Source organism: Botryllus schlosseri, chromosome 1 (genome assembly GCF_051294905.1).
Source record: "Botryllus schlosseri isolate E-star chromosome 1, Bs_hap1, whole genome shotgun sequence".
In the NCBI taxonomy this organism is placed as follows: domain Eukaryota; kingdom Metazoa; phylum Chordata; class Ascidiacea; order Stolidobranchia; family Styelidae; genus Botryllus; species Botryllus schlosseri.
Window position 1 is genome coordinate 41,190,674 of NC_137236.1, and position 26,984 is coordinate 41,217,657.

General features: G+C 40.2%; 1 protein-coding gene and 3 long non-coding RNA genes across 5 annotated transcripts in view; 2 read left to right on the plus strand and 2 right to left on the minus strand.

The window, feature by feature from the left end:
- The window catches only part of LOC145436382 (protein bicaudal C homolog 1-like), a 788,516-nt gene extending 782,271 nt beyond the window's left edge, over positions 1-6,245 (plus strand). The window contains exon 3 of the transcript XR_013914302.1: positions 6,227-6,245. The gene's annotated coding sequence lies outside the window, so the exon portion shown is untranslated. The remainder of the gene's footprint in view (positions 1-6,226) is intronic.
- The window catches only part of LOC145436956 (uncharacterized), a 416,296-nt gene extending 406,289 nt beyond the window's left edge, over positions 1-10,007 (minus strand). The window contains exon 1 of the long non-coding RNA XR_013914511.1: positions 9,724-10,007. This is a non-coding gene — a long non-coding RNA (uncharacterized LOC145436956). The remainder of the gene's footprint in view (positions 1-9,723) is intronic.
- A 2,016-nt stretch (positions 10,008-12,023) lies between these two features.
- Positions 12,024-17,183, plus strand: LOC145449948 (uncharacterized). 2 transcript variants are annotated; one of them, XR_013918384.1, is made up of 3 exons: positions 12,024-14,360; positions 15,658-15,883; positions 16,736-17,183. It is a non-coding gene; the product is annotated as an uncharacterized LOC145449948 (long non-coding RNA). The 2 variants fall into 2 exon arrangements; XR_013918383.1 differs by having other exon boundaries at positions 12,028-14,360; positions 15,658-15,843; positions 16,736-17,141.
- Positions 17,184-18,898: 1,715 nt separating this feature from the next.
- On the minus strand, positions 18,899-22,419 carry LOC145449958 (uncharacterized). Its single transcript, XR_013918386.1, has 2 exons — positions 19,669-22,419; positions 18,899-19,331 (listed from the first exon to the last, which is right to left on the minus strand). It is a non-coding gene; the product is annotated as an uncharacterized LOC145449958 (long non-coding RNA).
- Positions 22,420-26,984: the final 4,565 nt, after the last annotated feature.

The following is a 26,984-nucleotide window of genomic DNA, read 5'->3' on the forward strand; positions in this document are numbered from 1 at the left end:
TGAGAAATATCTCTTTTGTGTTAGGCTTGAGGCGCGCATCGATACATAGGCCTACTCGAATTCGACAACGAAACTACTAGGTAGGGAGAGATTAACTTAATGGCACTGCCCTCCTGTTGTGGCAATTTCTGTTATAATAAACTTCGCAGCAGCTATGGCTGCTTATTTAGCAACAAAGGACAGCTTTAAGGGAACTGATGTGCTCATCCATAGCTGATTATCCACAACACAAGTGCTAATGAGACTTTATTAATGCACCAAGGCCAGCGAGTAAGCAAGAAATTTAAATAAAACCTGATTTGTACATTAAAAAGAGAAACACAATAGGTCATCAAACTCAACAGGTATTTATTTCCGAGTCACGAGTTCATAAAATATTGATGAAAAAGTCTTTTTATTATCAGGCAGCTATATAAACAAAAGTGGGTGTATTGTAAATATAATGGTCAGATGGCCTGCTTAATAAATCGCTTACTCGCTTCCAGCAAGGTAAGACTTCATTTTCAGAATAGTAGCGGTTCATGTAGTAATTGCAATCGAATCATTAATCCTCAGACAGTTTGCTTTTATCGACAAATGTTTGACCCAAATCTCTCCATCAATCAGTCTTACCAGCCAAATGAATCATCATGTGCCTTTTCAAGTCACCCTTCTGGGTAAATTTCTTGCCACAAATATTGCATTCATAGTTTCTTATGCCAGCATGAGATTCCATATGGTGTGTAAGGGAACTGCCATAGGCAAGTTTCTTACCACAGAGTTCACAATTGCGGTTTTTGACGCCAGTATGTACAGCCATATGCATCTTCAAGTATGATTTCAATTTAAATTTATCATGACAAATGTCACATGTAAAATCTTTAACAGAGCTATGGAGTTTTATATGAGTATTAAGATGAACCTTTTGAGTAAATTCCTTCCCGCAAATCTCGCATGCATAGTTTTTGACATTTGCATGTACAATATTCATATGGTGCTTAACGGATTTTTTCTGCATCAATTCCTTCCCACAGATATCACACTTATAATATTTGGGCCTATCGGCAGCATGCACATGCATATGGTTCTTCAAGCCCGACTTCAGAGGAAACTTTTTCTCACAGATATCACATTTGTAATTTTCTGTGTCAGTAGGTCTATGTCAGGGCTGGCCAACCTTTTCAGCCAAAGGGCCACATTTGATTGACGAACTAATGCGCGGGCCACCAGCCGCGCGAAGCGCGAAATTTTTTTGAAGTTCATAGGTCAATAATATTGAAGCTTGACTATCTTGCGGGCCTGATGTATTTCGCTGGGCTAAATTTGCTAGGACTGGGCTACGTGGTGCCTGGACATATCGATATCGAAAGCTGCGACCAACATGCGCCAATTGGTTGGTTGGTTTTGAGGTATTTATGGTGTTTGACGACTACTATGGTCATTTACACCAGATCGATATTCTTTATTTATATTCCGTAACTGCCGACTTTCAGCACGGCCCACTTCCAGGCTTTTTGTAAAACACCGCTTACGCGGATGAGGTGGCCAGGAGTCGCCTAGAAAAACCTCCAACACTTGGATATAGGAAATGCCTGAATCATTTTATGCCTAGGTTTCATAGTCGACGGTCTTACTGCGAGCGCAAACGTAAGGTCGTATATGTTGGACGACACTTTGTCTCGTAATCGCGAATATAGTTAGACTCAATCTGATACATTAGGAGTTCTTTCAGCTTCACAAAGGGGCAACAATATCAAAAACAAGAAATCAAGTGACACCATGTTGCGCGAAGCTTGTCCAAAAATTTTACATCTGATAAACCCATCCCAAATCATTCTGCTTTATTGTAGTGTACGAATATCTACCAATATGTGACTGGCTGATGGATCTGCCAAAGCGCCGGAACTGATATTTTAGTCATCACATCTCAAGTGTCAGACACTAATCAAATTTTTGTTTGGCCTTGCAAGTTTACAATCTGTGCAATACATTTTGGTGATATTAGAAACTTCTGAAATTACCTCGCGGGCCACTCAAAACGTTCTCGCGGGCCACATGTGGCCCGCGGGCCACGGGTTGGCCGGCCCTGGTCTATGTTGAAGCATGTGTGTCTTGAAACAGTATTTCCTTGAAAACTCCATCCCACAAACTTCGCACTGAAGATCTTTGATGCCGGAATGTACAATATCCATATGCCTCCGCAAGCTTGGCTTATGAGCATATTCGTTTCCGCAAACATCACATTTATGATGTATGGCGCGAACATGAGTTTTCATGTGAGTGACGACGCCCTTGCGAGTAAACTTCTTTCCACAAATCTCACATCCATGATTTCGGATAGTAGCAGCAGCATGATTCGCTTCATGTTCCTTCAAGACCCATTCTCGTTTAAAGCCTTTCCCACAAGTACCACATTTATGTGTTTTTCGCCCCGTATGGCAAATCATGTGAATATCGCGGTTACCCTTTTGCGTGAAAGTCTTCCCACAAATTTCGCATTCATGATTTTTGACACCATAATGAATATTCATATGGTGCTTGATGGAGTTCGTCACTAATTCTTTGCCACATATCTCGCACATTTCGTTATAACTTCGAACAATAGTAAGTTACCAAATTATTGGTATTCAGTCTGTCGGTACTGGTGTTTCTAAAATATAGGATCAGAAACAGTGTAAAGCAGGGAAAATTACTGTATTATGAATGCGAAGCATTGAGTATCACCCAGTTTACAAGTCGAGTCAATATTCACTGGAGCCGAGTTTAATCCATTTTCCATAATTCTGGAAAGAACTCAAGTCGAGTACCATAATTACAATCCTGCCATGACGGCAATTGAAACAAATCTTACATAAAACCATACATGCAGCAATTGCCAGTTGAGCTCCCCACAGGGCCATAATCCAAAAGCACACACTATATTAGAGATTAGCCTTATTTAGGTTTACCGGGTTTTGATATCCGGAAGTGAGGAACCTTTTCAAAAAATCTGAAAGCTGGTGATTTTGGAAACTCTTTTTTACCCGTAGCAGTATTGCGTTGACTTAAAAAGGTCACCGCTCAGGAGGGTGTCTTTGATTTGTACATGTCGCCAATGTCACCAATGTCGACGTCTATCTATTTTGTCAATGTCACCCATGTCGCCAATGTCGACGTCTATCAATTTTGTCAATGTCACCAATGTCGACTTCTATCTATTTTGTCAATGTCACCAATATCGCCAATGTCACCAATGTCGGCAATGTCACCAATGTCGGCAATGTCACCAATGTCGCCAATGCCACCAATGTCGGCTATGTCACCAATGCCGACAATGCCAACATTGCCGACGATGCCGAAACTAGGATACTGTAATGACTCGAGTAAGGATTTTTGGTGACTCGACTTGAATCAATTTTGGTATTGACTTGACCTGCACTCGGCTACTCAAGCACTTCGACGTTTATTCAATTCAACAGGCCTAATAATGTAAATCATATCATTGGAGTTATAAATAATTTGCGTTTGTGGCAAATCTTCAGGTCTGGTCGAAATCGAAAATAATCGCAATGTCTGTTTTGCATGCGTAGGCCTCCTCTATCTTGCAGGTGGTCTGTCTGTACCAGATGAGTCCGTAAGTTATCCCATGCGGTCTGGAGTCATGCGCAATGACTCAAGTACAGTACAACGAGCCTACTTTTTGCCAGCGTACCTCACGTCCAGTCGTGTATTTTCATTGCGAATCTTACAGTGGAATGTATAAAGACTTCGACGTTTATTCAATTCAACAGGCCTAATAATGTAAATAATATGATTAGTTATATTATAATAACATTGATAATGACATTTATTCAATTCAACATAGGCCTAATAATGTAAATAATATGATTAGTTATATGATAATAACATTGATAATGACATTTATTCAATTCAACGTAGGCCTAATAATGTGAATAATATGATTAGTTATATGATAATAACATTGATAATGACATTTATTCAATTCAACGTAGGATTAATAATGTAAATAATATGATTAGTTATAAATAATTTGCGTTTGTGGCCATGCAATCTTCAGGTCTTCCCGTCAAGAATCGCGTAGTATGTAGCGAGATAGTCGAAGTACTTGAGTAGCTGAGTGCAGGTCAAGTCAATACCAAGATTGATTCAAGTCGTGTCGAGTCACCAAAAATCCTTACTCGAGTCATTACAGTATCCTAGTTTCGGCCCCCGAGCGGCATCGTCGGCAATGTCGGCATTGTCGGCATTGGTGACATAGCCGACATTGGTGACATTGCCGACGTTGGCGACATTGACAAAATAGATAGACGTCGACATCGGCGACATTGACGACATGTACAAATCAAAGACACCCCCGCTCAGGCTCTATTCCTGAATCACCCGCGATAATATGTGTGGACTAAAAGAAAAATATGTCATCACTTGGACAGAACTCTGATGCTCGCTGCATCGGGATCGAGTTTTTGATCGTTTCTTGATGCTTTTTCTAGTAAAAGAGGACAAATTTCTAAAAATGAGGACATTTAAAGGCGTCCTCCGAGGACACTTTCAATCAGGGATGTCTTGAAATTAGATATGCCCAGGGTTGTAATGATTTAAGTCATCACTCGACTCGAGTCACGATTTTCGGATGATTCGACTCGAGTCATTTTTTCAAAATACAAAAATGACTCGACTCGAGTCTATCTGTGTGTTGACTTGACTTGGACTCGAGTCATTTGCTCAAAATACAAAAATGACTCGACTCGAGTCTATCTGTGTGTTGACTTGACTTGGACTCGAGTCATTGCGCATGACTCGAAGCAAGTCATTGACTCGAGATTCAGATGGCCAAGACTGACATTTCATTGTAATTTCGAAGCCAACACAGTATTGGGATTTCGTTTGTTGGTACTGGTGCTTGAAAATGCGACCAGAAACTGCTAAAAGTGATGAAAATTGATATATTATAAATTCGAACCATTCAATATCACCAAACATAGTTGAAAAAGTGGGTTAAGGAAGACTTTAATTGGAAACTGAGCAGTCAACACAATGACTTGGACTCGGACTCGAGTCATAATACGATGACTCGGACTCGATCCTCTGTTGGCTGACTTGGACTCAGACTTGACTCGGTGGGAATTGAAAATGACTCCACTTGACTCGAGTCAAAAATATATAAGTGAGATTGACTTGTGACTCGGAGCCTTGTGACTTGGTTACAACCCTGGATATCCCTGCTTTCAACTTATAGTAAAAAGAGAACTCCTGGTGCTTCTTCGGTAGTGGTGAGCGGACTGTGATATTTTTCCGTCTAAGTTCAATCCTGAAAATTTCCAAGTCAGTCCTACTCCCTCCTGTTCCAAAAATATTTTCAAAATCTCAAGTCCCAATCTAGGCTATAACTGAAAAAAAATAGAAAACAGAGAATAATTAGGCTCTCTGAAATATAACTCTGGTCTGTGACAAGATGTATAATTCCAATGTTTGCCTACACTCGAAACTACAGTGGGCCTACATGACTCAGCAACTTTCATTTCACATTTTAGCAACACTATTGTAAATAACAAGAGTAGCAAGATGGCTATATCAATACCATAATCATTACATCAGGAGCAATGAGCATGTACCATAAGTTAAATCAATATATAATCATTGTACACAATAATTATAAAGCTGCAACACTATGTTTGTAGAGCTTCTTGGAGGTACAGAACTTGAATATACAATTGAATAGTATATTAATATTGAAACGAACAGGAATATTTACGGCAGAAACTCGTCAGGGGTTATCGTCCGCAACTAGCAGAGAATTGGAGAGAACATTATATATCAACAATCGTATCACAAAATATGACAGCCAAATATATGTCATCCATTATTTATTAGCATTGTTTTGGCAGGATTTTTCCGGATTCCGAATTGGACATTCACCAGTTGGATTTTTTCGGACTCTGAATTTTCAATTGCAAACCGGATCTGGATAGATTCGGATCCCGAAATTTTGGAATCCGACCATCTCTGGTAGACATTGAACAATGTTCACCACGATCACTAATATGTGCTTCTCATGAACACATCAACATTTATAAACGTCCAAATAATTTGTTTTTCGCTTTAGGATTAGGGTTATTGGGGTTGGGAAGAGGGTATTAGGGTTGGGATAGAGGGATCTTAGATTTGAGGTGGGGTATGGGTAATTGGGTATAGAGGGTTGGGATAAGGTCATCCCAAGATTATGCTTGGGGGCAATGTTCCCTCTAAGCTGCGCACGTGCGCAGTGCTGACACGGTCTCTGCGCACAGAATATCACAAGTTGCGCACAAAAAATCTGAAATGATGACTTTTTTATAGTCGTTATGAATTGTTGTCCAAGTGACTGCGCAGTGAGTTTGTGAGTGTGCGCAGACTCGTCAAAAATTAGAGGGAACGTTGCTTTGGGATGACATATAACAAGCTTGAGAGTATTGTGCCCTTCACCGGCTCACCATAAAAGAAACCCTAATTTTGGGATACCCTTATATCTTTGACCCTAACTCACCTTCAACCCCAATACCCCCTACAAAACTAATATATTCCACCTCCACCCTAATATCCCATAACCTTAACACCAAATCACCTATAACACAAAAATCCCCAGACCAACCCTAATGTCTCTCCAAGGCAAAAAACAATTTATTTTAACGTTCATAAATTGCAAAATGTTCATGAGAAACATTTATTGGTGATCACGGCAGTGTTGGGATCAAGTCACTACCTTCGAGTCACGAGTCATTGCACTTTTTGACTCGAGTCAAGTCAAGTGTCAAGTCACCATTCAAGTCAGAGTTGCCTTTTCGAAGTAGTGGGCATGATAACGTCATCACATTTAGCTAGCTGTCTGAAATACAGATTGAGGGTCATTGACTTTGAACCGATGAATGAATATAGAGTTAATATAGGCCTACACACGTAAGAAGGCGCTGTATCTGTCACATATACGTAGAACTGCTAAACCACAGTTTATAGGTATCAGCCAAAATCGAGAACAGATACGAAATGATAGAATACAATACGGTACATTACTAATTTACAAATCGATATGATACAATTCGAGCCTGCGCCAATGGTCGAGGACTATGTAAACTAGGCTATATTCGAATTCAATTTCAATAAAACAAGAAGTTTGGTTAAGGTACAGAGATTAATTACTTTACTTCAACTTTACTATACTATACTAGTTTACGACAACATATACTGTAAGCCTCGATCACTTCGTTTGCGGCCAATTATTTGTAACGGAACAATGGAGGTTCAGTAAAATGCATGATCATTAAATGATTGGTCGCTCTCACGGTTACATGGTTACACTACAATCTCTATAGTTATACACCAGCATTTCGCAAACAATCCGAACATATGCAAGATTCATTGATATTGATCTAGACCAGTGGTTCCAAACTTGGGCGATATCGGCCCCCAGGGGGCGATTTGGCGGTCTAGCAGGGCGGCAGGGGAGCGAAAATTCGGTGTTGACCTAGAAAAGGGGGCGATGGGTCGAATAAAAAGGTTGGGAACCACTGATCTAGACCGATTACTTGATGACTTGAAATTGACTCGTGAATTTTGCTCCGAGTCAAGAGTCAATCTATAATTCTGATACACCGAGTCAAGTCGAGTCACTTTAACAAAGTGACTCGAGTCAAGTCAAGGTAATCGAAAAAGGTGACTCGAGTCATCCCAACACTGGATCACGGTGAACATTGTTCGATATATGCCCTATTCTACTGCCCTTAACCGACGAGTATCGACTCAACGGGCAATCATCACTCTTTAGCATGCAAACTCGAGCATTGTCAGCTCTCCTGTATAGTACCATGACCAATCAACAGTTGAATTCCTTGTCGTGGCTATTTGGTCTCCAACCCCAGAAAAACTCTCAACCATTTGTAGACGGATAACCAAACGGCGTACCGAGCAGGCCGCAAGAGAGGTGGAACTTGCAATGCAATACTATAAGCCGCGGGACAGGTAGAAGTTCTAATACTAAAGCGCGGACCAAACCTAAACGATGGAAAGCAGAACAGTGGATTGTGGATTGGGTTGTTCAGATTTGAAAAATTGTCAGGAAATTTCGATGCTTGTGACCCAAATGATGGTTTAGTACATAAAAACACTTATATGATCAATTTTGGTCATCTTCGTCGTGATCTTCTATCCCCGAAAGGCCCCCAAAGATGCACGGGGCAATTCTCCTTACTGCTTGATCTGTAGTGTTGACCATGTCACCGGTTTATAGCTTTGGTGACGTTATCATTCGAAAACGGCCATGCAGAGACGAGATATTGCAATAAAATAGATATGTTTTCAAAATGTTATTTAAATGCAGTCCTGTAAAGGCCACTTGCATCTCAGTTTTGCTCAGCAAAACCTGTCTGTCATGCTCATGGGAATCATGTATTGGCTGCACCATAGACATCGGTTTGATTTGGATCGTACATTGAAGAAGCGCCGTTGGGTTGTAATTCGTGAACGAATACTGATATTCCCAACTAGTTTTCAGCCATAAGGTATTATTCAAAGGTATGTAATGTCAGTAATACTCTTCTCAACTTCAAATCATCTGTAAAATACCGAGTTATCTTATTTTATGGTAGACGGCAATTTAGTTGAAGAAAAATGCCTGAAACAATGCATCAACACAATGTTCAGTGCTTGCCATATAGGTATTATTGTCATATTCCATACGTTGGCAACCTCTTCAACAGTTTGAAGGACACAGTCCTGCGTTGTGGTAGTTCCGGAGCAATTTTCTTTCAGATATGGCGGATATAGTAGAACCTCATCTAGAGTCGGTTACTTGGAGTGACTAATGCACTCAGATGAATATCCGACCGAATAGTGACCAGAATATCAGACCAAATAGTGGGCAGACCTGAATATTGTTTATGGTTGATCCGCAAAACCCATATCCGCTTTGTTTCAGACATTCTTCTGCAACTAAATTGCAGTCTACCATAAAATAAGATAACTCGGTATTTTACAGATGATTTGAAGTTTAGAAAAGTATTACTGACATTACATACCTTTGAATAATATCTTATGGCTGAAAACTAGCTGGGAATATCAGTATTTGTTCACGAATTGCAACCCAACGGCGCTTCTCCAATGTTCGATCGAAATCAAACCGATGTCTATGGTGCAACCAATACATGATTCCCATGAGCATGATAGACAGGTTGTACAGAGTGAAATCGATAAGCATGTGGCCTCAATAGGACTGCATTCAAGTACAATTTTGAAAACATGACTTTTTTATTGCAATATATTATCTCTATACGGCCGTTTTCAACTGATAACGTCACAAAAGCTATAAACCGGTGTCGTGGTCAACATTACATATCCAGCAGTAAGGAGAATTGCCCCATGGATCTTTGGGGGGTTTTCGGGGATTGAAGATCATGATGAAGATGACCAAAATTGCTCATAAAAGTGTTTTTATGTACTAAACCGTCATTTTGGTCACAAGCATTGAAGTTTCCTGACAATTTTTCAAATCTGAACAACCCTATGTGGAACTTGTATACTAAACAACGGAACTATGAACAGACCGGACCAAGACGCAAAAGAGCGGACCGAGAAACATACGGAACTCGCAATATTAAACGGCGAAATTGGGGACAACCACATAATGCACAGTGAAAACGTCGGCCTGTGTAGCGACTACAAGGCTAATACGTAACGATAGATTACTCGTGCACAAAATGAACTGTGCATCAACACTTAACAGAGTTTAAAAGAACAATACTAGTCAGCCGTCTAGTTTACCGGACCTCAACCTGACATATCGATCTCGCCTTCAGAGACATGCCACCTCTGTTTGTCGCCTGTCCGCTTATATCGATCTTCTTCTGCTTTTCATTCAGTGTGGATGCCTCCTTTTTTACATCATCTAGGCCAGGTGGGTGTCTGATTTGGAAGACTACTCCAAAAGTCGTTTCGGCAACTTCCTATCTTTCATTGTATCGCAGTCTTTGTGGTATATTGAAATGATGAAATTGTTACGTTTTTCGTGTGTATGAATTCAAATCACATGTATCAGCATCGGTATCAGTTTATTATTATTTTCATCATTTTCAAACATCAAATTTAATGAGTGTGTATCTTGTGTGTTTCCTCCAGGGACCTCTTGAGACTAGGTTAGGGTTCCGGGGAATACCGTTATGAACCATTGTACAAAGGAAATTGCACTCATTTTGGCGCCGTGGATATACTCAGCTATCGCAGCTCCTGCAGCTATCGCATCTATCTATAGATAACTAACCTACGGATAGATGGGCAGCACGAGAGTCACGGTCGAGTGATGCGACAACGGCAGATTTGTTGTCGCTTCATAGCATGAAACGGGAGCGTAATTGCTAATCCCATAGATGACGACCCGAGCGCTCAAATTAAATAAAGTTGATATTATTTGAAAGCTACAGTCGCGCTGATTCTGATTATATACATTAAATTTTCATCAAGGCAATGGAACCACCCCGAAATAGCCTTCAAAATATGAAAATCCGCATTGTTCTAAAACAATTGCAACGGCGCAGCACAATGGCCATAACTACGGTCCGTTCGTGGTTGCGATTGTTTAGAACAGTGGTTCCCAACGTGGGCGATATCGCCCCCCAGGGGGCGATTAGGCGTTCTATGGGGGCGAAAATAACGAATAGGGCGATAGGGGGGCGAAAACGGACGAAGGGGGCGAAAACAACGAAGGGGGCGATGGCACATTAAAACGGCTATATGGAGTCAGGACCGAAGATCTTTAATTATTATTTAGGGATTTTACTTTTCCAACACACCACACTCAGCTCTACCGGTAAATCTGATTACGTGAGCAGAGAGAGGATAAAAATTGATAGCAATATATATGCAATTTCCGACTATATTGACTGATTTAAACATGAATTATATAATTTGTCGCGCTTCGCGCGTTTAGGCGCAATACGGTAGCTCACCAAACAATACATGAAATAGGGTATATAGCTGATATGTAGCGATGTAGCGACAAAAAGCCCACTGGCTGAAGGGGGTCTGGGGTTTGATTTATCCCCCTATGGCGGTCCAAGACCAACGTTTGGGTGGGGGCGACGAAGTACTGTTACTGTCCTGATTCGAGTCAAGTTGGAGAAATGACTCACAAAAATTGAGCTGTAAAAGTGTAATTTCGAGGTCGAGCCGAAAAGTTGACCTTATTTTTTATCAGTCCCAGTTTGTATACCCATTTTTCGGTTCCCAATATTTGGGGGGCGATGATCGGTTTGGAGCTTCAAAAGGGGGCGATGAGTCGAAAAAGGTTGGGAACCACTGGTTTAGAACAATGCCGATTTTCATATTTTGAAAAATGGGGTGGCATGTCATGGAAGGCGAGATCGATAGGTCAGTCGTGGTCCGGTAAGCTTGGGGATGGACTAGTATTCATTTAGTAGTAATAAATTGCTTGTATTTCGACTTGAATGTGGACATGCTCGTCGACTGTCGGATAGCCGGTGGGATACTGTTCCACACATCAGGTCCGGCACATTGGACGGAGCGATGATCTTTTCGGTCGATCATCCCAGCAAACACAAAACCGTAAAAGGATCATCCGGGATCATCTCGATTAGGTTCTGATTTTCTAAGTGTCGAGGGAATGTCTAAAATACGTAGTAGGATGGTCTTGTGGTTATATTCAATCAGAATAAATTCATACTCGGTGTTGTTCCATCTCATGCATTAGACTTCGTTATATCCGGTAGTTAACCTAATAATGCAAATTTTCTATCTCTCGCGGGTACGACTAAAATACGTAGAAAGGATGACTTTGTCGGTACATTCAATCACGATGAATTCTGTCCGGTTTTGTTCGATCTCATGCGGTAGCTTCGTTCTATCCATTAGAAAACAATGTTCTCCCTTCGTTTTATTGCGTGAGGATGTCACCGGTGTTGTATATTCGTGTTGTTGCTCTAAGGTCGAATAGTTTTGTTTTCCTCTGATATATATGATCTTCATTATATATATATTCGCTCTTTCGGTAATCTCGCATGTTCAACTAGAATGGTCAATAGTTTTATTCAGAGAATAACTAAATAAAAGTGATATGTTGTACGTTTAGGAATATGATTATCGATGCGTGACTTCTAGAATATTTCGGCGATTCAAATTTTACGTCATCGCGCCATACAAAGATTTGACGCGCAACAGGTCGCAGCCAGGCATAGTTCGCTCTTTCTGTATGGTAAATGCCGTAAATATATAGGAATTGTGACTGACTGAGGTAGCGGGTTAAAGGTATATATGCAGTAGCATATAGCTTATGGGGTATTTCGAATTGCCTGTAGTATATGACGTCTAGAGCTGTTTGACTTTCTGCAAAACAGGTGTAGACAACTATAGAAAAGTTTCAGCTTTTCCAGGTTAGAATTAGAGCTAAACCGTTTTTCCGAATTAGATTACAATTATATTGCTGGCATTTTGCTCTAATTTAGTGAAATTAGACCACTATAATTCGCTTCAAACATCTGAATTACCGGTAACTATACCTACGGTATATCATAATATTTATGCTTGAATTTTCTAGGTATATAAGTCATATAGATACATTCCTGTAGAACACTGATTCATGATTTTATAAAAGTTGGTGCAAGAATGGACATTTTCAACTTGATGTTGATTAATGGAGCAAAATTTGATATTTGAGTGCAATTATACCTCGAATCCAGTGACAAGATTATTAATCGTTGAAACCAAACGCAGCTTGATTATGTTGGCCCAGAGAATTTGGCTAGCCAGACCATATTGATGGAATATGGTCACAGTAAGATAATATTTTGGGGTATTTTACATGAACTTTCCAACATTTGATTTGATATGTCCACTAAAACAGTTGTTATTCTGCTTTCGAACAAGACCTTAATTGCTGGTTTCAATGGTAACTGTGTTTGTCAAAGGCTGCAAAGGTAATTTCTTTTCCATGTTAGATGTTTATTTGTTTGTTTGTGGTGTTCATGGTGGTGGTTCGACTACACTGGTCATTTTACACCAGGCCGGTTCTTCTTCTTATTATTCCGTATCTGCCCGATTACCAGTGAACTCGGCACTTGGTGAATTCGGCCGCACAAACTCGGCACTTGATGAATTCGGCCGTGGTAGATCTCGTAGCGGTACCGGTCACCATGATTGGTTACTGGAATGTTTGCCGGTGAACTTGGCACCTTGAGTGGTTGTCAATGTTGTACGGGGGTCAGGGCATGCGTAGATCACACAGTCACGGCGTGATTAGATCACAGATTGCGTAATTGCGGGAAATAACGCGACGCTCTTCACTTGGTGAACTCGGCCCTTGGAGGAATTGGCACTAGAACACCTTCGCATTAGAAATGCATTTAGTATGAATGAACAGTATCAAAAAGGAAATTTAAACGTGTCGTGGCTCGTGGTAGATCTCGTAATCTTGGGATCCTTCAACCGTGTTATCGAGACACCCTAATCCCAGAGTGGAATCGTCTCTCCAAAGGCAAAAAATAATTTATTTTGACGTGATCATGCGAAACATTTGTTGATGAGGAACACTGGCTTGTCGTGATCGATAAACGAAGAAGCGCCGCTTGATGTTCCACAGTTTTGATCTCACATACAACGCCAAGATCCATCTTCTCAAAACTTACACGACACAGGCCCGTGACTCATGCCATCGATTCCAAGCAGACCGCGCGTGGTCGGTATATGAGCGCTGTGTTATTTCCCGTGGCTACGCAATCCGTGATCTAATCACGCCGTGACTGCGCGATCTACGGATGCCCTGACCTCCTTACAAGATTGACGAATCATTTGATAATACTATTATTAGTTTGATAATTCATATTAATAGCTGTAAATACACTTCATTTCAAAATTTCCCGAGGGCCGAATTCACCAAGTGCCGAGTTTGTGCGGCCGAATTCACCAAGTGCCGGGTGCATCGGCAACCATCTGCCCACTTACAGCACGGCCCACTCCTAGGCTTTTTAAGACATGGCTATGCGAATCAGATGGCGAGGAGGAGCCTAGATAAACGGCCAACACTTCGGTAGGAATTATGGAGTCGACGTGTCACGCTCGAACCCGCAATTCATTGGTGTTTAGCTATAATGGAACGTACCACTACGTTTCCTCGCCATACCTTGTAAAATGAGACCGTAGCATTTGGCATTTCGTGTGGCAATTGACTTTTGTGTGGAAAATTGTGTTCGTTTTAGAACTTATCCGAAACTTTTATTCCGCCATAGATTGTATATGATAAAACGATATCGGAATTGATCCTAGGAGAATTCCAAAGCAACTCACCACAAAGGAGGATTTAAAGAAGTTTGATGGAAAATTGAATGAAAGCAAAAGCAAGAGATGTGGTATGTTGAATCTGTTTTGGTATTTTTAAATAGGCCTACTTTGTTGTGCCGATAGCAGACGGTATATATAAACGTAAGATGTGGAAGCTATCAAGGTGTTTTTAGAAATTCAGTCAGTCAAAGTGGACGATCGTATTGCTTGGATTATATTTAGGCTTATTTTAGCATCTTTAAATGCAACTCTAAACGTGGACGGTCATGAACAGTAGGGCTCTTCAAAAATGACTTTTTTTCTCAAATCGTACTGGCTACTTGATAAAATTGTTAGGTTACCTAATTTAAGCCTACAAACAAAATATGGTTCATCCAGCCAGTATCCGCTTTGCTACAAGAGAAGAAAGTTCCTATTTATTATATAAAAATGAATAATAAAAAATTTGAAGATTTTCTGTTCACCCCATGAAAGTGTTAGGCTGTCTATAGAAACGATGCTCACCAAATTTGGTTCAATTCCAACCAGTGGAAGCGGAGTTATTGCTGTCGAAAAATTTGGATTTTAATAAAATAGTACTTACGGTGAGCACAACTTTAATAAGTAAACAAAGAATCGGTCACCGTAAATACTATTTTATTCAAATCCAAATTTTTCGACGGCTATATCTCCGCTTCCACTGGTTGGAATTGAACCAAATTTGGTGAGCATCGTTTCTATAGACAGCCTAACACTTTCATGGGGTGAACAGAAAATTTTCAAATTTTTATTACCTATTCATTTTTATGTAATAAATAGAAACTTTCTTCTCCTGTAGCAAAGCGGTTACTGGCTGGAATTGAACCAAATTTTGTGTTTAGGCTTAAATTAGGTAACCTAACAATTTTATCAAGTAGCCAGAACGATTTGAGAAAAAAAGTCATATTTTAAGAGCCCTAATGTCCATGTCAGGGAAACGTTTTAGGGTAGGCCTACTCATATGTCTCGCAGCGTTCTCTACATAATTGTCAATTGCGATACAAACTGTTTGCTTGTATTGGTAAAGCCATCCAACTTCGAATTGTAAAATGTTGGGAGTCTTGATATCAAATTTTTGAAAGGTGCACTTTGAGAAGATTTTGGAATCTGTCAAATTATACAAAAATTTAGCAAATTCTTTGACATATTTCATCTATTTGGGACTCGATCAACGTAAAAGAATTAGTAATCATTTTATACAATATATTGTATTTGTAGTTGAAGTATAGTAATAATTCTTATGGTTACCGCACTTGTAACGATTCACGGCCATAACTGGAATAATTAGAATGATGTAACTTTCAAATTGTCATGCATTTTGCAACAACATTGTTCTCAATTTTCAAGGTGCTGACCATTCGAGGAAGAATCACCCACCGGGAATTCACGATCCGTAAACGCGGCCAACTGTTTCTCTCCTCAAGCGGAAGCGACAGAGAAGAGGAACGAAGAGAAAAAAGGAGCAGAAATAGCAAGAGTGTGACAAGTCGCGTCCGTTCGCTTTAATGCGTATTTCCATCCGCGAAGTAGTAGGTGGGAAAACTAATGGGCGTTTGGTTAGCGCTTATATAAGGTTGACTCCAGCGCTGTATTTGCTAAATGTTGCTATGAAATAGGGGTGGTGTCATTCGGTATCAATATTGACTATTGAAAGACCATTTGTTAGTGGTCATGGATTTGTTCGGCCAGTATGCAGTAATTTCTGATGGTCACTTCCTGGGCTTCTGTTCTCTAACCCCTCATGATTGTTATTCTGCTTCTAGTAAGACTGTCGATTCTAATGTTTATCGTATCATTTGTCGGAGGTTTCGCTCGCTTTATTTACAACGTTTTGCTCTCTGCTAGGTCAATTACTGGCTGAGTATCACTACAGCCTAAGAAACTGCACTAATTCTCATTTTAATGTCTTGCTGGTTATCTTGCTGTCAATTCTAATAATTTATTAATGTATATACCAGTGCCGCCACTCAAATGTTTTGTTCTCTGTACACAATATTATTAGGTCTTCAGCTTTCCATGCAGAGTATCATTACACTTTCTAGACTTGAGCATATATCTCTCCAACTAGCTGCCAAATAACTGATTCATTTGGATTGTTGAATTGATCATTTTGGACAGAATGTGAAGAAATTTTAGTCAAGAATTCTTTTTGTGTTAGTGGCTGTTTTCAAAGAGTGCTGAAGTAGTCATCGTTGATCTTGATAATCAAGTAGAAGTGACGATTGAAGTCAGTTCTCTAGTCATATAATATTAAAAAATATAATAATAAAACTTGAAAACTTGAGTGGAAATAGTTCAGAATCGAATCCATTTTAGTAAGTATGGGCGAAAAAAATGTAGGAGTCATTCGTTAGTCGCTACCTCTGCCATTTTCGCAGTACGAATGTCTTAGCTATCAATCATCATTTTCATTTTATTTCTGCAGGGTGTTGAAAAGAAAAGGCCGCATGCTGGTTATTTAACTGGCTCATCAGAAGATGAAACCTGATGATAAGGACTGTTTTCACTTTCTTTCTGAAGACATTCGTTCGTTTGTTCGTTTTATTTTTTACAACGGCATTATTGCCAATTCGGTTGAAATTAAATTATCACAAATGTGATTAATATGTAGTAAATAATGTGGTGTGTGTACGCAGCCGTGATCAGGTTAAGCCCATAGTGGTAGAAAACAGGTTATTATATCAGGATCTTCTTCTTCTAACGTAGGATCTACATTCTACTCACCATGTTTAAAGGCTGTAGCATCTGCATAATATTTACATTATTGAAGGACATGGAAAAGACGTTGAATCGAGTCGACACAAAATCCCCCTTTCTACGACCTGCCAAGATCTAATATCTACTACATCGGCTCGACTTTTCTACATCTTTGGTCTGTACTGTGTTTGCTGGGATATGATAGGCCTATTTGGACGACGTGGACGCGCGTGTGTTGTACTTGTGCGCTTTTGATTCCGAGGTAAAAAAGTCATTGAAATATTTGGGGCAACGACCGCAGTGGAACTGATACATAAACTTGGCGATTTCTAGTTTTCGCATATCTTCTATGTTTAGGACACCGAATCTCTTCAGCAGCGACTTGTTGGATGGACCAACAGGCTTCTATGGGGCTCTAGCTATGATACGGAGTACCTTATGTTATAGTTTTTGCAGTGGCTCGAGTGCAGTTTTATTGCCAGCCCCCCAACAAAGGATGCCATATTGTAACTTCGATTGGATTAGGGATTTAAAGAGTATCAGAAGAACCCAGGCTGGCATGAAGCGTCCAAGGCTGTAGAACAGGCCGCAAGTCGGTGATAATTTAGGGTAGAGAGAGACTGAATATGACTCTTCCAGGACATGTCCGAGTCCAATAAAACCCCGAGATATTTGTCATTATCTGTGTTGGAAACGGGCTGACCAGCCACGTTAACGGTTAGGTTATTTTTTTAATTTCTCATTAATATATACCTATTACCCAAGGAACAGCTCTTGGTTTCAAATAGGTTGTTGGAAATTGAGATATAGTCTTCAGGGGTAGTGATGAATATAAGTTGAGCTTAACAAGGTGTGTTGAGTCAAAAAAGTATGGGAACAATCGGTTTACCGTATTCCAAACTTAAGCATATCCATGAACAAATGCAGTGTACTCTTGAGATGGCGATTTCCCCACCTTACAGTCAAAAAACCAAAATGAAATGGAATGGAAAATTTTCTTTGTAACCAGCTTTCATATGATACCCTACTCGCTGGAATATACTTATAAGGTTTTGCTCAATTCGCATTCTAATTTGTGTAACGCTTGACCGATTTCAGACCATCGACCAAGTTTCGCCTCAATTTAACCTTTAACACTACACCGCATGGCATTCAATACCACATGAGAATATAGACCAATATACTAGCTACTCAGAAAACCCAGTGCCAAATCTCAACTGTAATCCAACATTTGTTTACACCTTTTTGAATTTTACATTGATAAACCTGAATGCTGCAGAGCTGACATGAGCAAAAAATCGTCAATTTTTCAAAATGACATAACTTTTGACCCCGGGGATCAATTTTCCTCAAATAAACTTTATTGTGTTCGAAATTAACTCATCTATGCATGTACCAAATTTCAGAAGATTTGGGAATGTGGTGGTTCCAACTTTTGTTGTCCAGGTTGGGAATGGCCCCTTTGTGATTTGGGGGGGGAGGGAGGTTCTGATGCTCTGTCGATTTTAACTATTAAATTTCGAAATCAGTGCGACGATATCATTCGATTAATGAGGTGATGAAATTTTCTGAATAAACTAATATCAGCAGTTATATATTCTGAGCTGTTTTTGAATTAATGACGCTATCCTAGGTGTTGCTTGGCGTTTCTGTGCCTTACTTCTCCCTCAACACTATATTTTGGAACAATAAATGTAAGTATGTGGTTTTGGGTGTATTAATATGTTAACTATTTAGTCATTCATGAATGTCGTGATGTTATAATCATTTACGGTTTCACAATTGCCTTTTAGTCATCCTGACTGCAGGTGGGGCACTGTGTTGTTTGACCGAACATATGAATCACGGACTGCTACTATTCACCGGCATAAGATACATATAAGTCAAAAACAACTCACGTATCACATTTATTATTAATTTATCTTGATCAAAACATCACGAAACTGCAATACAATGACAAGTTGAGGCATGCACATTGCACACTTAATGAAAGTAATAGAAGAGAGCATAAAAAGGATAAGGGTGAAAATAAGGTGGCGCGTGTCGAGGTCGATATATTTAGACATTGGGTCTGATAATATTGAATTTCTCCATCGCAAAAGTAGCTGAAAGTACAGTGCCTCATGTAAAGAAGCCTTTGCATCAGCAGATAAGCCTAATGGATCTTCTTTCCACAAAATGTATCGCAGCGACCATATTTCATGCCTGAAATAGCTTGTCAAATTGCTATTCGGTCGACCCAACGCCTTATCGAACCCCGTCCAAGCATAGTCATAAATACGCACGTCGGTTTGAAATAGATTCCATTGCTCTCATATAGTAGGCTTTCCATATGTCCTCGTTTATAAGGATTTGTCCTCTTTTTGACTTTTGGACGCCCTTTTGTCCTCATTTTTGAAAATTTAGGTCAGATTTAGAGCAAATTGGGAGTGATATGCCGCAAATTAGCACAGAAGTGAAGCTCCGGCGGGTATTTCGGAGTGAAAAACGATGATTTCAGCTCGGAGCGAAAAGATGACCTTTTTTTTAGTTAACCGATCACAAAGTGGGAAAAATTAACCGGTTTTTGAGAATTCTACTCCGGTTTTGCAAGTTGCAAATTTCTGAAAAAGTATCCTCTTTTCAGATTTCCAAAATATGGTAAGCCGATCATATAGACACATTTAACCTAGATATAAAATACTTCGGAGCAATGAAATTCAATGCCTAAGAACGTCTACAGCAGATAATGTAAGTCTCAACCGTCTTTAGATTTTGGAAAAGCTAAAAACTGAGCAAAATGGTAAGCAAGTAATCTCGCGTTTAGGACTGCTCGTTGTAACCAAACCCACGGATCAGTGCCCTATTGTCATTATTGGTATGTAAACCCGTCTCTCCAAACATATTAATTTATACCCGACGCGTACATGAAAAGGAGAATACATAATAGGCTATAAATCCACATTCAACAGGTATTTATTTCCTGATAGGATGTGACAACGACCAAGTCACGTGTTCATAAAATCTTGACAGGTTTCATAAATGTCATTTCACAAATGAATGATACAATTCGATATGCTACAATTTTCATCATTTCAATACACTGCAAGACTGCGATACAGTGAAAGATAGAAAGGCGTCGAAACAACTCTGAGTAGTCTTTGAAATCAGACACCCACGTGGCCTAGACGATGTAAAAAGGAGGCATGCACACTGAATGACAAGTAAAAACAAGATAATAGAAAAAAACAGGTCACAAAAAAAGGTGGCATGTATCGAAAGGCGAGATCGATATGTCAGGTCGTGGACCGGTAGACTAGAGGATTAAAAGTATTTATTCAGCAGAAATTGTCAGTCTTTCAACTTGAATTCTCCATAATGCTACCATAAATAAAGCGACATACTTGACTAAATGTTTTGAAAATAAGACAGGTGGTTGGCCAGATGGGAGACTAATTTCGAGAACAGTAGCTTCCCTTCCTTCCATTACCCACAGATGATTGCTTTGAGTATATTTTTACACAAATCCCCACATCATTCAGTCATAGTAGCCAAATGAATTTTCATGTGGGTGTTGAAGTTGCTGCTTTGGGTAAATGTCTTGCCACAAATATTGCATTCATAGTTTCTTATGCCAGCATGAGATTCCATATGGCGTGTAAGGGAACTGCCATGGGCAAGTTTCTTACCACAGAGTTCACAATTGCGATTTTTGACGCCAGTATGTACAGCCATATGCATCTTCAAGTATGATTTCAATTTAAATTTATCATGACAAATGTCACATGTAAAATCTTTAACAGAGCTATGGAGTTTTATATGAGTATTAAGATGAACCTTCTGAGTGAACTTCTTCCCGCAAATATCGCATCTATAGTTCTTGGCACCTGTATGTATATCCATATGATGCTTCATGGATTTGATGTGCATCAATTCTTTCCCACAGATATCACACTTATGATATTTAGGTCTATCGTCGGCATGCGCATGTACAAGCATATGGTTGGTCAATGCAGACTTTAGAGAATACATTTTGTCACAGACATCGCATTTGTAATTCTTTATATTGGTATGGATGAGCATATGTGTCTTTAAACAGTATTTCCGAGCAAACTCCATTCCACAGATTTTGCACTGGAGATCTTTGACGCCAATATGTACAGCAGCTATATGCCTCCACAAGCTGTTCTTGGAATATTCTTTTCCACAAACATCGCATTCGTGTTTGAGGCGAACATGAGATTTTATGTGCATGAGGACGCCCATTTTGCGAGCGAAATTTTTCCCACAAATTTCACATTCATGATTTCTAATAGCAACACTAGCATGATTCGCTTCATGTTTCTTCAAGCCCCATTTTCGTTTAAAGCCTTTCCCACAAGTAACACATTTATGCAATTTTCGGCCAGTATGGCAAATCATGTGAATATCGCGGTTACCATTTTGCGTGAATGTTTTCCCACAAATTTCGCATTCGTAATTCTTGACACCATAATGTATATCTATATGGTGCTTGATGGAGTTCTTGAATAATTCTTTTCCACATACATCACACGTTTCCTTTCGATGAAATTCTTCTCCCAAAACACCCCATGGCTGATTTGTTACACCGCCATTATCCATAAGTTTAGTCCAGGAGATATAACTCTTGCCAACAAATATTAAACTTCCGAGTATATTCTTCCTCAGAAACTAGCAAGCAAAACCTGGATCACACAGAAGAGAAGAACACATTTAAGAAAGGGCATTTCATTTTCTACCAAATATTTCAGAGGAAACGAATACTGTACAGTAGTGGTTCCCAGACTTTTCACATTTTGGCACACTCGAGAAATGATATAAGACTCTCTCGGTTATGGGTCTGTTTGCGTTAATACGAATTGACATACACGACTGAAACGAGATTGCATTGTTGACAAACCTGGCACCATTTCGGTCGGCAGCCAAAGATTCAAAGTTTATGCAATTTTCGTGGGAACATTGCTTCAAACATAGATAGCCAAGTAAATCTATATTCTCAACTTTGAATATACCTGTGGTTCCTACACTTTTTCAGCTTGTGGCACCCTAGAAAAATTATACCACGTTCGAAAGATATATACAACAGAAGGAAGGTTGCTTTAAAAGAATTTATTGCTATACCCGCTAATGCAGTGGCGGGTAACATATAGGCCCGCGGGGCGGATCTGGCATGCGACTGGAATTTGAGTGGCCCGTAGACACTTTCCGGTGGTCCGCGTATCCATACATGTGCGCATAGTCGCCTACTTTTATTTTTACATGGGGTGGCGAGATTGAAAAGGGAAGGGGTTTAAAAATTGTTCAAACTTACCAAGTTAACATCAATTTATTACTGTTAAATACATGGGTAAATGCCCATAATACATGAATAGGATTTACGCGTATAAGTACGCATAAGCTTGCCAGCGAGTCTAGCGGTCAATTAGCGATTCTTCGATCTTGCTTCAATATCAAACATTTACCAACACGCACGCCTGCACGCGAAAAATTGAATACGCAACCTCGCTGTCTACGAACTATTTCACAAATTAATGTGATTGAAGTCTGCTGTGGAATCTGCTCTGTGATGGCACCGATTTCAGGTGATTCAGGCCTGACGTATCTTCTGATAACTCGGCCTTAAGCCTTAACACACATCTTCTGATGTTCTAGTGATAGCACTAATCAATTACGTCCGTACGTTAGAGTTGTTCAATGTTCATGGCCCATTGCGCAGATTCAAAGTTATTCAATTTCACGCTTTCAGTCTTGCTGGAGCAACAATCGCATAAGTAGAGATAGCATGCAAATCATGCGAGGCCTGTGGCAGTTACTACAATTTAAGGCCAGCGGTGTTATCGCATGCGCCAGTCCTACTGTGGTAACGATATCCGGCCTAGCCTGCACGCGGACGCGCAAATCAAAGACGTGACGATGGTGAAAATCAGATGTCAATGACCCATTTCACATACAAATGATTCTCGCTAATTTGCAGTACGCAGCATCGATAACGCGAATTAGTGGATTGGCATTTCAAAAGGAAGCTATTACTAGTTTTAAATGAGAAACATCCTGACTCCGAACGTAGGTATGGTTTTAATACCGGCACGCGCTGGTTAATATCAGCCCGGGGCCTACAGCCAACGTAGGCCCCGATCAGTCAGTCGAATTTGATCGTGAAACGGTACTATTTTAATTACACAGGCGTTATTGCAACAAGGGCAATATGGGCGCATGCCGCGACCATATCAATAGAAATACAAATTCCAGTAGTTTGAAATCCGCGATGTGGTTGCGCTCGATACAGTCCGTCCATCAATGAGGTCCGTTGGAACATGGAAGGCTCCCGTTCAAACTAATCGAATGAATTCAGAATTTGGGCCACAGATAGTCTTGTGTTGCATCAATATTTGACAACGTGATTCAACGCCGTACATTGCACAATGCGCAGTATCAATAACAAATCAAACACTGACAACTAACATCGCGGGAATATGAGTATATAAGCAGACAAGAATTTGTAGTCTACAGATGTTAGCGAACGAGAAAGCGCGCTGCGCGCATCTAATCAGTAATTCCTCAACTTGCGTACGGCGCATTGGGGATCCGAATCTGACAACGCGACAATTGTTTTACTCATTATAACGACGTTTAAGCTGCATTGCTGCTTTTCCCGATAAAAGCTGGTTTGTCAGAGTATTGTACGGTGAGCACAACTATAATAAAAAAACAAAGAATTGGTCACCGTAAATACTATTTTATTCAAATCCAAGTTTTACGACGGCAATAACTCCGCTTCCACTGGTTGGAATTGAACCAAATTTGGTGAGCATCGTTTCTATAGACAGCCTAACACTTTCATGGGGTGAACAGGAAATTTTCAAATTTTATAATATTTATTTTTATATGATAAATAAAAACTTTATTCTCCTGTAACAAAGCGGTTACCGGCTGGAATTGAACCAAATTTTGTGTGTAGGCTTAAATTAGGTAACCCAACAGTTTGATTTAGTAGCCAGTACGATTTGAGAAAAAAAGTCATTTGTGAAGAGCCCTAATGCGCACTTTGGGCAGAAATGACTTTGAAGTCGCAGGCATACACAAACACACCGTCCTATTTCGCGCTCCAGTTAAAGCGACTATCACTATCAAGAATTATTTTGTGAACGAATATGCGCGCAAATATAATTTAATGTGAACGTGAATTCGCTCGTCTGGTCGAGAGAGAAGATGGTGTTTCTCTGCGCAGGCCGCAGACTCGTCGAAATCGACCATAAACGAGGTCGCTTCGATTGTCTCATTATCAATACTAATCACGGACCACAATCTATTGGGGCGTTTTAGCACGAGTTCGTCGTCTCTATTCACGCGTGCGTATTGGTTAATCGTAAATAGTTGACATTTGTGCGATAACACGGACTCGCTTATTAACATCGACAGGGCTGGGCACGATGATTCGAGTACTCGAATCTGAATCGAGTATTAATTTTAATGATTCGAGTCGAGTAGTAAAAGACGATTTTTTCGAGTAATGAAATTAGACGTTTTTCGTCACTGCAAGCTAATTTGCCAACGAGAACTGTAGTTTCGATACCATTTTCTACCCTGAAGCCTTGAAACCTTGATTGGCCTATCGCAGCATACGAAAGATATAGTACAAAGCTACGAAGGTTTCCGGAAATAACACATTTCCGAAGTCATGGTTGTACCACAGCATTGTCACGAGGTGCAACGAAATCGGTATGGTCGGAAAAGTACCAAAGCATCTTTCGTGATGCATAACAAGCATTATATTTTTTGTGGTGGCATAAAAGATACTTATTTGAACTTGGACATCTCACATACTGTTATGACGTCATAATTAGTGATACTCGACTACTCGACTCGACTCGAAGCATAATACGTGATTCAGAATCGAATCACCCAGGTACTCGATTTTGCCCAGCCCTAATTATCATAGTCACTATTCCCGAATACCTGCGGTAGGCCATGGTCTGGTCTGGCCGTTTTCTGATAGCATAGTGGTGACAATAAGCGCGGCACGGGTTCGATTCCCGTCGGAGGTTTAATATCTGGGCTTCTCTTCCCTCGCCGTTCTGACGGCGACAAAAAAGCGCAGAAAACGACCCGACGAATTTGCCCAGCCCTAAACATCGTTGATGATCTGGTTTGCGTCGTTGGGCTGATGTCGTGTCGCAGACGAAGGGTGTTCAATCATTTTGCATGACGTGGCCACCCCGTAACTCGGCGCCTATGCATGTGCGAGCAAACATTTTCGACCATGAACATTAACAAAACAAAGCTGCGTTACTATCAAACTGATACTCACGTACAGTCTTTACTAAGGGTTTCTACGTCCGACTTATAAGGCTAGGGTTCAACAGCGCTAGGGTTCATCGACCACACATGTCTCATTGAGTTCAACCGCTATTGAAGGACATCACCTTCTTAAATTGCGTGTGACGAGACAGCGTATCGGTATAATCCACAACTGCAACATCAATGGATTGCATGTTCGAGGTCAACTCCAGAATTCCTTGGAAGGTTATTTAACTGAAGGCTCCTCCTCACCATCTCATCCCCGTCAGCGGTGTCTTATGAAAGCCTAGAAGGGAAGCGATTAGCGCAGTGTGCGGTTGTTGGTTCGAGTCTCGGCTCTACCAAATCTCTCTGTGTCGGAGGTTTGTCTGGGCTCCTCATTGCCGACCTCGCTGCGATTGCAGTGTCTTAAAATGCCCAGGAAGTACAACAGTGAGCCGAGCTGGAAAGTCGACGCCAAAGCACCGATGAATGAATGCGTATAAAAGAGAGGGAGAGAGAGAGACTGATTCTTGGAAAAAAGAGAGCAAGAATGAGTGCCAATAAAAGAAAATGCGTAGAACTGTTGAAATGACCATTGTGCCATTGTCGTGGCTCGTGGAGCACGAGGACGAAGCCTCATAAACCTATAAGCACCACTGTCTTATCTTATCAATACGATACAATGAAAGCCTAAGAGCGGGCCGTAGCCTACATGCTCCAAGTCAGCCTGTACAGAATACAAATGATAAAAATTAGCCTAGCGTAAATGATCGTAGTAGTCGAGAAACACCAGGAATACCACAAACAACAACAACAACGTTACAATATTCGTTTAATTCTGTTTTTGGTTTCTGTAAACTGTAGTGTAAACTTGAAGTTTACATCAAATACGACTTATTCCCTGTATAGGCGGATAAATCTTCGCTTGATATACCGATTCAGGAATCCGGCCCCAAGGTACTTCATCTTAGCTTTCAATACAACATCCATTGCAGGAAAATATTTTTTCAAATCGAAGACTTTTCGGGAGCCTCTTTCCAAGAGTTAACGGCATACTGAAGGGATTTAAGCAGAATGAAAAGCAAAACCCAAAAGGCAACGTATGACGCAACAATCAAAAATTACATACCGTATGAAGTCCGCAATGTAACAATGACAACAATAATAAACTTTGAACTGTTATGACGATTATCAACTATCAAGCATACGCTTTGTCAATCGGCCAACATTTAAGTGACAACCCTTCTTGTGCTCAAAACTATATTGACCAAATGTTTACTGTCATTGCGCGAGGCAGATCCTTGTTTGATTTGAAAATCTTAGAATCAACAATCATCCAATTGCCGAAGCCTATTTTATGTAAACAGAAAGATTCTCTGTACAACTTACAAATTTCCCATTAGCGAGTTCTAATTCGTGTTCGTTATTGTTTAATTTCCAATTGCTGTTACTATAGTACGATTTCCAGTAAACTCGACCCGCGGGAAACTCGGCCCGGTAAATTCGGCCCGCGGTCATTTCAGCCCTCGGTAAATTCGGGTTAGGGGTTAGGGTTCGGGCCAGGGTAACAATAACAGTTACAATAACATTACCTAACCCTAACCCCTAACCTCCAAATCACTTGATAATAATATAATTATGTATTATAATTCACATTATTAGTTCGTGATTCAATTTTACATAAAATTCTCCAAGGG